This window comes from Felis catus, chromosome B4 (assembly GCF_018350175.1).
Source record: "Felis catus isolate Fca126 chromosome B4, F.catus_Fca126_mat1.0, whole genome shotgun sequence".
NCBI classification, from domain to species: Eukaryota; Metazoa; Chordata; class Mammalia; order Carnivora; family Felidae; genus Felis; species Felis catus.
Window position 1 is genome coordinate 27,358,352 of NC_058374.1, and position 11,317 is coordinate 27,369,668.

At 44.4% G+C, this 11,317-nt stretch overlaps 1 long non-coding RNA gene across 1 annotated transcript; it reads left to right on the top strand.

Annotated features, from left to right (window-relative positions):
* The first annotated feature begins 2,412 nt into the window (after nt 1-2,412).
* LOC123386811 lies at nt 2,413-7,324 on the top strand. Its single transcript, XR_006601255.1, has 2 exons — nt 2,413-2,534; nt 6,442-7,324. It is a non-coding gene; the product is annotated as an uncharacterized LOC123386811 (long non-coding RNA).
* Nucleotides 7,325-11,317: the final 3,993 nt, after the last annotated feature.

Here is an 11,317-nt window from a genome sequence, read left to right on the forward strand (position 1 = left end):
CAAACAAGACCTTGTTATTTGGAATATTTTTATTTTCAAATCAGGTTCGCAGCTAATATTTCAAATGCACCTCACACTACCTTGGGGCACAGTGTAACATAATCTTCACTTTACAATGAAGACACTGAATTATATAGAAAGGGTGACTGTCCCCCTGACACCCACAGTGCCACAGAGGGAAATCCAGGGCAACTCTGCTGCTGTATAGGAATCTTCTGAACCCAGTGAAAGAATAGTAGCCTACTTTCTTCAGGGATAGGGAGTGCCTGAGCCCCTCACCTGGGTTCATCACCCACCTCTTTGTGTACCCCAATATAGCACAAACATTAGCCAGGCCCAGAAAGATCTAGAAGAAAAGACTAGGAAATGCTCACACCCAAAATTGAATCTAAGTCAATTTAAAGAAATAAAGGCCTCATTAGGAGACCAAGAAAGATTTCCTCTGTCCTCCCAAAATCGATGGCGGGCGGTCTAGACTTCTAAAACTTGAGACAAGAAACACGTATTGCTTTTTCCAACAAAAAATTTACGATTTGAAATCTAAAACATGAAAATTATTTCTTCCAGTGGCCATTTCTTTTAAATGGCCAACTCCAAGCCCACTCCCCCAGAGTCAGCCTCTACATTTTCTCTGCGGTGCCACTAGACGGAAGAGTAAACATGGCCAAGGAAGCACTCCGGTCATGACCATCATCCAGGGCAGCCACTCCACGGAGCGTCAAGCTGCTGGAAGTTTCTTAGACGCAATGGGCAGGGGATGACAATTCTCTCTGCTGGTTTGCACGGGAGCCTCTTCCCTGGGGGAGCTTAGGATCCAGGAGGAAACCTGACTGTAGCAGAATCCTCTGGATCACCACAGGGCCCCCTAGGGACCTCAGGCAGCTACACAGCACTGTGATTCAGACAGGTGACTCTGTCTCTGCCTCCTTTTCCTTCCCTCTTATCCAGTTGGTTCACAGTGCAGAATGGGAGAGGGACGCTCAGAAACCGTCCTCCGTCACAGACACAGCAAGCACATCTGTTTAATCTGATCCTTCTGGAACAGCACAAAGGGGGGAAACAGAAGGTCAGAAGCTAATACACAGTCTCACAGAAGAGGGGAAGGGAGAAGAAAGACAAAGACGATATTTTCTTACGTGAGCCTGCAATTCAAACAACATTTGCCACTGGGGGCTCCTTACTGGTGTTCAGGCCAAACCCCACACGGCAAATGGAGCTAGGGGCGTTTCCCTGGCCTTGGTGTTGGTCGCGCTATCAGCTGGGCTCCGCTCATAGCAAGAATACATATTCATTGTGGAACATACAGAAAATATTTTTCAAAACGATCAAAATATCCTCACCAGTCAACGATAACTACTATGAATACTTTTGGCTTTTCTTCCCCGTTTCTTTTTTTTTTTTTCTTTCTATTTTTTACAGAGTTGGAAGCAGTTTTAATTTTGTAACCCGATCTTTTCACTCCACATACCACACGATTTCCCCCCAATTAATGTTTTCTAAGATACAGCGCCTATGAGCAACAGCACTCAGTTGCTGCTTCTGTACTCTTTCCTCTCTTGTTGTGTAGTTGGCTTAACCAGCAACATTTGCAGGCCTGGGACTCTAGACCTGAAGTTCTGGAAAGGGCTCTTTCTTTTCTCACTGCTTATGCTCCTTCCGGACTTCACCAAAAGCCCTCAGTACGTGATTTTTTTTTTAATGTTTATTTATTTATTTATTTTGAGAGAGAGAGAGAGGGAGGGAGGGAGGGGCAGAGAGACAGAGAGAGAGAGAAAGAATCCCAAGCAGGCTCTGCACTGCTAATGCAGAGCCCAACGCGGGGCTTGATCCCTTGAACCGTGGGATCATGACCCGAGCAGAAATCAGGAGTCAAACGCTCAGCTAGCTGAGCCATCCAGGAGCCCCCGTGTACACGATTTTTATGGGACCTATCTCTCCATGGACTTCTTGGCTGCCTGGGGAGAACCTCACTTGAGGCTAGAAATGGGAGACTGAGCCACGCTTTCCAATCAGGACCCATCATCTGCCACTTGGTCCAACGTTGAGAGAAAAAAAAAAAAAAATGAAAGTCCATACTGTCTTGACAAACCCAAAGCGTGTGATTACTATGCTGTTTCACTTCCTATAAAATGGGAAGAACATATTTGCCACACACAGTTGAGGCGAGGATTTGCAATTAGCAACAGCATCAGCAGCACATGGCACCAATCAGGCTTTTAAAAAGAATTGGTTACTATTATTCTACGTCTACATTTTTCTTTGTTCGGTATGTTTATTATTTAACAGGTGATTTTTTTTTTTTTAGTTTTGTAACGTTCATTTGTTTTTGAGAGAGAGACAGACAGAGTGCGAGCAGGGGAGGGGCAGAGAGAGAGGGAGTCACCGTACCCGAAGCAGGCTCCAGGCTCTGAACTGTCAGCACAGAGCCCGACGCGGGGCTCGAACTCACGGACCGCGAGATCATGACCTGAGCCGAAGTCGGACGCTTAACCGACGGAGCCACCCCGGAGCCCCTAACAGGTGATTTCTAACAGGTACTGCAGACACTTTAATAGGATGAATTACATTTTGTGGGAAATAATGACATTTCCAAAAAGGGAAGGGGGAGATCTTTCCTGAAAGAAGCTACCAGTAAAACCTTGGCTAACTTTGTTTTACTAGGTCCCTGCAGCTGAGGTTTTCAAGCTACAGGGTAAAAAGTTAAAAGCTGTCTGGATTCCCCTGCCTGCTTGCTACCACACCCCCACTGGCAACATAATTCTTGGTGAGGAAGAAAAAATAAATCTATCGTAGCCTTGAAAAGCATTCATGCAAAATAAAGCCCAGATTCATAAGTAATCAGACTTCTGCATCACTTTTCAAAACAGTATCCCGTTACGAGCTAAAGCAAACAGAGTGGTTTCAGCCCTGAGAACTGACAGGCAGTGCAGAGGGCAGATTGGAAAAGATGAAATATTTGTGCAAAAAAGCCACATCCCCCTTCACAAAGAGCCGCCTTAGTCTGGAATAAAAGGAAATGCAAACTCAGGGGAAGGGGATACAGGAACTGAGAAGAGAGTCTTATCTTTCCAGAGGAAGGGTTGGTTTGGGAGGAGTTGGGCAAGGGGCGAGGGGCAGAAAGGAGGTGAGGGAGGAGGGGTGCCAGCTCTCAGGTCACTGCTCGCGCCCGAGGCTGCGCTTTTGACCCGTGCGGTGGAATCAGGCCACAGAGCCTCAGGGGGAGATGGAAACGGGATGGTGAGAGCTTTGGGACTGCCAGGCTGTGGTGGCAGAGAAGCAAGAAAGAGGCACGCTCAGAGAAACCCACAGTCTGAGCAGCACCGTGTTCATTTGTGAGGGTGGGAGGAGAGGAGGTGGCCAGGGCTGCGGCCAGTGGAGCGCACTGTGCAAATCGGTGGTCCAGAGGCCTGCCAGGGGAGCGAAGGACAGACCAGAAGAGGCAGAGTTTAGACAATTGTTTAAAGACAGCAGTTTTCAACCCTGCTGACAACCGATCAAACCCGGATTCGGGTTCTTAGATGTTTTAGTGGCTGCCAGGAACTTCAAATTAAAAAAAGAAAAAAAAAAAAAAAAAGAAAAACCCTCATACAATAGAACGTTCTGTGCAGGCAGTAGGGAGATTGCTGATAAGATGGAAATCTTTGAGGAATTGGGATTTTTCCGTGGACTTTGGAGCTCCTCGGGGCCCCACCACGAAGACTAAGACGGGGCCCTCCCCAGGAAAAAACAGAGCGCTTTGAACATAGCTCGAGTGACCCACGGCCAAGCAGGAGGAGAGCCCATGAGAATCATCGCCTGTGGTCCCATGTGCTGGCTTAGCAATCGTGCTAGCACAGTGCTTCTCAACCCTGGCTGAAGCATCTGGAAGCTTTTTGAAAAATGCCAGTACCCAGGTCTGGCTCACTTATGTTAAATTGGGCTTCCTGAAAGTGGAGCCCTGAAGAGGGTATTTTTTTTTTTTTTTAACTTCCCAATTAATCCGAATGTGCGGCCAGGGCCATGAACCCTAAGCAAAAGACTTAAAGGGGCCCTGCTGGCAGGCTTTCCTTGAGCTGTTGTACTCAGCCTCCCCACTGGGAGAATATCAAGTACCCGCACCCCCCCCCCCCATCCTCCTGCTACATCCCGGGTCCTCAAGAAGTCATTCCCCCTGGATGGTTTAGAGCTGATCTCAATATCTGAGGCGTTGAACCCAAGCAGAGAGGGGGAAATACAAGCGATAGAAATCATACAAGCGCCAACACCCTGTGCCAGACCCCATGCTGATCATGGTGCAGAGACACAATGGTGGGAGAGTCCGATGCTTTGAGTGTTCCGGGCAGGGAAAGGGTTGCAGAACCATCCACAGCCTGCAGTCTACCAACGCAGAGAAGGTTAAGGTACGATTTCAAAAAAAATAAAATACGTAAATGTACACATACATACATATATATGCAAATATAAAATAAACACATGTCCAAGATTTTATTCAACTCATTAATTAATGAGAAAACCAGTAAGACGCTACGACCAGTTGAAAGAGATTTGAAGCGCTAGGTATTTCCAGGCTATTTCCAAAAGGAATATTATGGTCAGATTGCTGGGTTCGATCCAAAATTAATATCTTAAAGGAAATACACTATATCCTTTGAGGGTTGTTTTTTTTTTTTTTCTGCCCGACAAATTAGTTGCACTTCTCCCAAAGAAAAATCTATAGCTTAATATGTAATTTCACCAAGTCTAGGAATTTTAAACGGCAGGAAACAGCCAGCTGGAAGAAGTGAAGTACCCCAGATAATCCTTAGGGGGGCTTTCGTCCCACAGGACATTGAAAGCCCATGCTGCCCACCTATCAGCCTCATTTCCAAGTGTCTGATCATTTGTCTTGGAAGCGAGAGGAAGGTGGTGAGACTACAGGTCTGGAGAAGAAAGACCGAGGTAGTAGCTTCATAGGCACACCTGAGAGAGCCCGGCGTCTACATCGCGGCAAACCAAGGGCAAGCCCAAGACCATGCAGAGGCCAGCTCTTCTGTCTGCCCGGCACCGTGCTGGGCGTCGCCCACACACTGGCCCCTTCAGCTTCCGGGAAGATGGAGTCAACCTTCCACAGTCTCGGAGAGCCTAAGGCTTTCAGGAGATTCCTGCGAATTCCTGCAACGTCTACGCAAATCTCGCACGGGGCTCTGCTCCCACCGGCTGGTTCCTGTAGGGATCCGTCCGTTTCTCAGAGAAGATGTGTCCCTTTCTTTAATTTGCACGACATGAAAAAAATAAAACCCAATCGTATACGACACTGATACGGGCTTTACTAGAAGGTTCAGTCCTTCCGGATGGAAAGAATTGGATCACAAAAGCAGTGAACTCAGAGGCCAGCAGTTCCTGTTCCCCAAAAGATGCTTCCTCTCCTGCTTCCTTTCTCTGGTCCTTCCTTCTCTATGTTCTCTTTTATGACTAAAGAACATTTTTTTTTTACCTTGAAAAAACTGTAATCAACTTTTTAATAGAAAGTATCCGACATGCTTTACAAGGGCACTAAAATCATTCTTATTCACATTATGATATGCTCATGTTTCTGCCAGAAACTCCAGCTGAGGCCCCTGTTGGCTTTCGTTTTTTGAATCATCTTGACTGCCTAAGAAGGCAGATACTCAGAGTCTTGTCTCCTCTTTAAGTTGTTGATTAAATGGTAGTTTTAAATGAAGTCTGATCTCTCCTCTAAGAAAAGTTTTGGTGCTGGCTGATAAGAAGATTGTATTTCCATACACTTTTATATAATACATATACATATATGTGTGTATATATATATTTAATACATATGTAATTTATATTTATATATGTAATATGTAATTTATATATGTAAATATATATAATTTAATATATATTTACATATATACATTAAACATTTAATGTATATATGTATAAAAACATACATATTTCCAAACACTTTTATATAATACATATACATATATGTGTGTATATATATATATTTAATATATATGTAATTTGTATTTATATATGTAATGTGTAATTTATATATTTACATATATAATTTAATATATATTTACATATATACATTAAACATTTAATTGTTTATATTATATTATATTATATTATATTATATTATATATATTATTATATTATATAATATACTATATAATTATATATTATACATATAATACATTATTATATATAATATATATAATTATATATATTATATATAATATATAATATACTATATAATTATATATATTATATATAATATATAATATACTATATCTATTAAATGTTTAATGTATGTATGTATATAAACATATAAATGTATGTATATGTAATGTATATAAACATTTAATGTATATATGTAAATATATATATTTAAGGTGACCCTCGAAAAATTCAGGGATTAGGGGTGGTGACCCCCATGCAGTCAAAAATCTGCATATAACTTTTTTTTTTTTTAATTAGGCTCCATGTCTGGCACAGAGCCCAATGTGGGGCTCGAATTCACCACCCTGAGTTCAAGACCTGAGCCGAAACAAAGAGTCAGACGCTTAACCGACTGAGCCACCCAGGCGCCCCTGCATATAACTTTTGACTTCCCCCCAAACCTCACTACGAAGAGCCTACTGTTGACTGTAAGCCTTGCAAATAACATAAGCAGCTGATCCACACATATTTTGTATGTCATATGTATGCTATACTGTATTCTTCCAAAACAGTGAGCTAGAGGAGAGAGAATGTCGTTAAGAAAATCACAAGGAAGAGAAAATACATTTACAGTACTCTACTGTATTTATTGAAAAAAGTTCTGTGTGTAAGTGGAGCCACGCAGTTCAAACCCGTGGTTTCCAAGGGCCGACTGTAATTTATATATACGATAAAATCCCCTCTTCCCACCCACAGTGCTGTTCCTTGGGTGCCGGCTCCCACCCACCATAACTTAACCTGTTCCCATCCTGGCCATCAGTTTCTTGCTCTTTCCCGGCCAGGCCCTCACAGAGCAGATGAAGCACCCAGGCTGGGACGGGGCCAGTGGGGCACTCTCGTCAGTCACGAAATGCAAGGGCCACCGGGACACTCAGTTGCCAAGATCAACAATATTTTAAAGCCCTATTTTTTTGCAATATTTCCTTTCAATAAACTAAAGCACACACACAAAAAAATTCCATGATGAACAAAACGTTGGATTTGTAAATAAACACGCGACCCATATCACCGTTTTTTTCTTTCGCCTCAGGTTTTAGTACGCCCCTGCACAGCACTGGGAATGATTTTTACTTGAAAATTTTGGTGTTTGGTTCATTATGGATTTTTTTTAATTGACTTTGATATTAAAAAAAAATAGCCTTTTGGGTGTTATTTATTTCAATTACTGAGTGTTTACACCCTGATTTAATTTTTTGTGCTAAGGCCTCACCTTTGTCTTGTCTCTGGGAGTATTCTAATCAAGGCACATAAGAGAACTAGGTGGAGATCTTTCTGAGAAATAAGTAAAGAGAGAGAGAAAAAACTGTGAGAAACATAGAGAAATGCAGGGGGGCAGTTAGGACTTGGAATGAAAACCCATCATCACGTTAGCCAGGGAAAAACCCATCCGTGGCGATCACTGTTCAAGAGCAGAACGAGCTGAGAGAGGCACATTGTCAGACCCCAGGCTCCTCATTTAGAAGCCAAGTTTGGCTCATCAGACCCATGGTTCTCACTCCTGATGGCTCACAAGAGTTCTCTGTGGAGCTTTTTGAAAATACTGATTCCCGGGTTTCACTCACGGACTAGAAAGTCTTGGCTCTGAGCTTGTGGCCCTGGAATGGGCATTGCCAAAGCCCCCAAGGTCATTGCCATGCTCCCAAGGCTGGGAATACTTGGCTTCTTCCAGCTCGGACATCCTGGGCTTTCTTGGTTCTGCTGCTGCTCGTGGGATCATTAATATGGTGACTTTTGTAAAGTCCTTAACCTTCTTTGGGTTACAGAAACTTTTGAGAACGAGAAGAAAACAAAGAAAACCCTCCATGGAAAAATGCTCATTTGGCAGATAAGTCATGCAGTCCCCCAAACCCTTCTCCTACCCTTGAGAAGCTACCGACTGCCCCCAATCTATCGTACATAGTACTGTGAGTAGCGTAGTGAAAAATATGGAGATTGTATGTGGCCCTGCGCTAAGGGCCCATAAGCGGTTTACATGGGCCCATTTCTCTTTTTGGAAGGCTGGCTAAGATATGGGCCTGACCAAGATGACGTGACATTCTCACTCCCTCGCCTTTCCATCCAGCAGCCTTCAGAACTCACGCCTCGATGCCTTAGGTCAGCTGTCCAGCCCTGATTGCCATGTGACTCGCCTGACAGCTTGTAGACATGCTCCTGTCGGGGCCCCATCCCCCAGAGACCCTCAGTTACCTCATCTGCAGCGGGGATCGGCATGTGGCAAAGCCACCTCGTCCCTTGTTGGGTGGCCAGGGTGGGGATGCTGCCCGAGGAGACACAGCCACTGCGGGGGGCAGCGGGCCCCTGTGTTCTAGGTATGCTGACCCGAGGGCACGTACTGAGCTAATCGCTCCCAGCTGCAGTGTAGGTGAAATTGAGTGCTTTTTATAAGCTGCTTAAATTTAATAATCCAAAATATAGAGTGCCTTTAGCGTCATATAACAGGAAGAGGGCGAGTCATGGAATGAGAAATCTGGGGTTTGATCCTGGTTGTGCGGAGGCTCCCGTGCACAGGGTGCACAAAAAGCACAGGGTAGCAGGCTGGGCAGCCCTCGGTTCACACCCGGCTCTGCAGGGGGGCAAGGAACCTAGCCCCTCCTCACCTCTGTTTGCCCTCCAGCCAGCGTCACAGTGTTGTTACTTCATAGGGTGTGATGAGCACGGAAGTAGGGAAAGTTCTAGCACGTGGCAAGTGCTCAAGGAGCTTTGCTGTTATTATTACAATTCAGCCCAGCAAAACCCCCAGAGCCATTGGTGAAGACAGAGGCAGAAATGCAAAGGTAGCCTTCAGGGAACCATAAAGCATTATAAGCTGGGGTGACTGTCACTAACTTCCCGGTTTGCATTAGGCTGAAGCCTGGACACGAGGTGGGCCGATTCCACAGCTCCTGGGAACAGGACGGGAACCCCACCCTTCCATACTTTGAGGGTCTTTGAGACCAAAATGTGAGTAAGCACTGGAAGCCCCATCTTAGATGGGGGACCACAGTCAGTTTGGCTAAGCAGTCCTGTAATGGTTCATAGGTACTTTCTCCCATGAGGCCAAATGAAAACCAAGTTCTTAGACCGGGGGCCCACCCAAATCCCAGAGTAACAACAGTGATTGAATTGAATTTGTCAAATTAGGAGGAAATAAAAAAAACAACAACAACAGGTGAACGCTACCTCCGTTTGGATTTTTTTTTTAATTTCTTTTTGAGAGAGAGAGAGAGAGAGAGAGAGAGAGAGAGAGAGAGAGAGAGAAAGAGAATCCCAAGCAGGCTTCACGATCAACATGGATCCCATGATCTTGGGATCAAGCCCTGAGCTGAAAGCAAGAGTCAGATGCCTTCTGGATATTTTAAATACTCCCACAGCAGTTTCTGGAAGAGCTTGGATCATTCAGAAACGGTTAGAAGGCGTAGCTCAGAACCCGCAGTTTTCAAAACTTCCTGTCTTGAAGTTTTGCCAAATGCACCCTGAAAAAGCTACTCAGCTCCCTGACTTCCCAGACACTGGTGAATAGGAAGCTCGGGGCATGTAGGTCTCTGATTAGTTGTAAATAAATCCATCGATTAGGTTTGAAATTGCTCTCCTCCACTTAAGGAGGTCTTACGGTCTTTCATGGCATAGCAGTATGAATTGGCCCCACAGACTCAGCCATCCAAGTAGTATGAAGAAAATGAAAGAGGAAGAGAGAAACACATTCTCAAAAACATCCAGCCACACTGAACATAAAGTGGAGTAGGGGACGATGGTTTGCCCGCTGAGCCATCAGGGGTCCTTACGCAGCAGACTCATGGGGCATCGCAGTGTTCATAATGATCAGATCATGATTAAGAAGAAGAAGAATCCATAAATGTTCCTATATGTTGGGAACATAGCTAAGGACTTTTCATACATCTTGGCTAACTGAGTCCCCTTAATAATCCCATGAAACCAATATTATTTTCATTTTACAAGGAAGCAAATTAAAGCTGAGAGAGTCTAATCAAGTTGCCCAAGGTCAGACAAGTGTAGTTAATTAATTCAAGTAATTCCACTCGAAGGTCTTTCTGATACTAAACCTCTGCTCTTCACCACTGCACGATACTACCTGAATTCACACCCCGGAACACGTCACCCAGAATGATAGTTTCCAGTTCCCGAGAAAAGGTTAACAAATTCCGTAAGAGGCAGAAGACGGAGTCCAATTTTTCTCTGAGACCTCCACCTTCCTGATTCAGAAAGTAAGTAACCGAGATAACCAAAGGGCAGGCCACAGGAAGAAGGGACCAATCGAAAAATCTGAATGGATCAAGAGACAAATTGTACAAAACACCTTCAAATTCACAAACTTTTCAGAAAGTTTAGAATCTTAAAATCTCTGTGCAAGAACAAAACGATAAATGTGTTAGCAGATTCTCCCTCTGGATGGAGGGCGTGATTTTCTCAACCATATTCCTGACTTCCCCACCTTATGACCTGGGAATGCAACCCTGCATAGCCGTGGAATAATATACTTCAGGTACCCAGTGGGCTTCTTGTTAACTTCTGTCTTGCGGAGCAGCCATGCTGTCTTTTAAACTACTGGAAAAACCTAAAACTGGGATGTGAAAAGGCAAAAGAGAGGAGGAAGAGGGAAGAGACAGTTCTGACTCAGCCATCGTATCAGAACACGAAAAAAAAAAAGATATGAAGGAGGGTCAGGAGCAAACCTGCCTAAAGTGAGACAGAAGCTTCTAAAAGTTCTGCAAAGAGGGCATCAATAGCATTTGTGCGTTTTGCAGAAAAAGCCTGAACTTGGGATCTCCTGCTTCCTGAGAACAGAGCTATTCCCTACCCAGGACTCAGTGACCCCTAGCGCCAAAAGCCGATTCGAACGTGAGTTACATCCTGCATTTGACCATCCGATCCACATTTTCTCGTGAGTTAATAACTTGACCCCGCTGAGGGGTCTTGCTCTGTGTACTGAAACTGTCTGTTAACTCTCCTATGGACTGCTGGGTTCAGTATTTAATTTCCAGCAGGAATTTCAGAAGGTCAAAGTCCCCATCTGTGAAGAAAGCCATGTGAGTAATGAAACAAGGCGGGCAAGTTCACCCTGGAGGAGATGGAAGTCTTTAAGTGTGTTTGACAAAAGACCTTTAGACTGTAGACATTGGGGGCCTGGGGTGGAGTG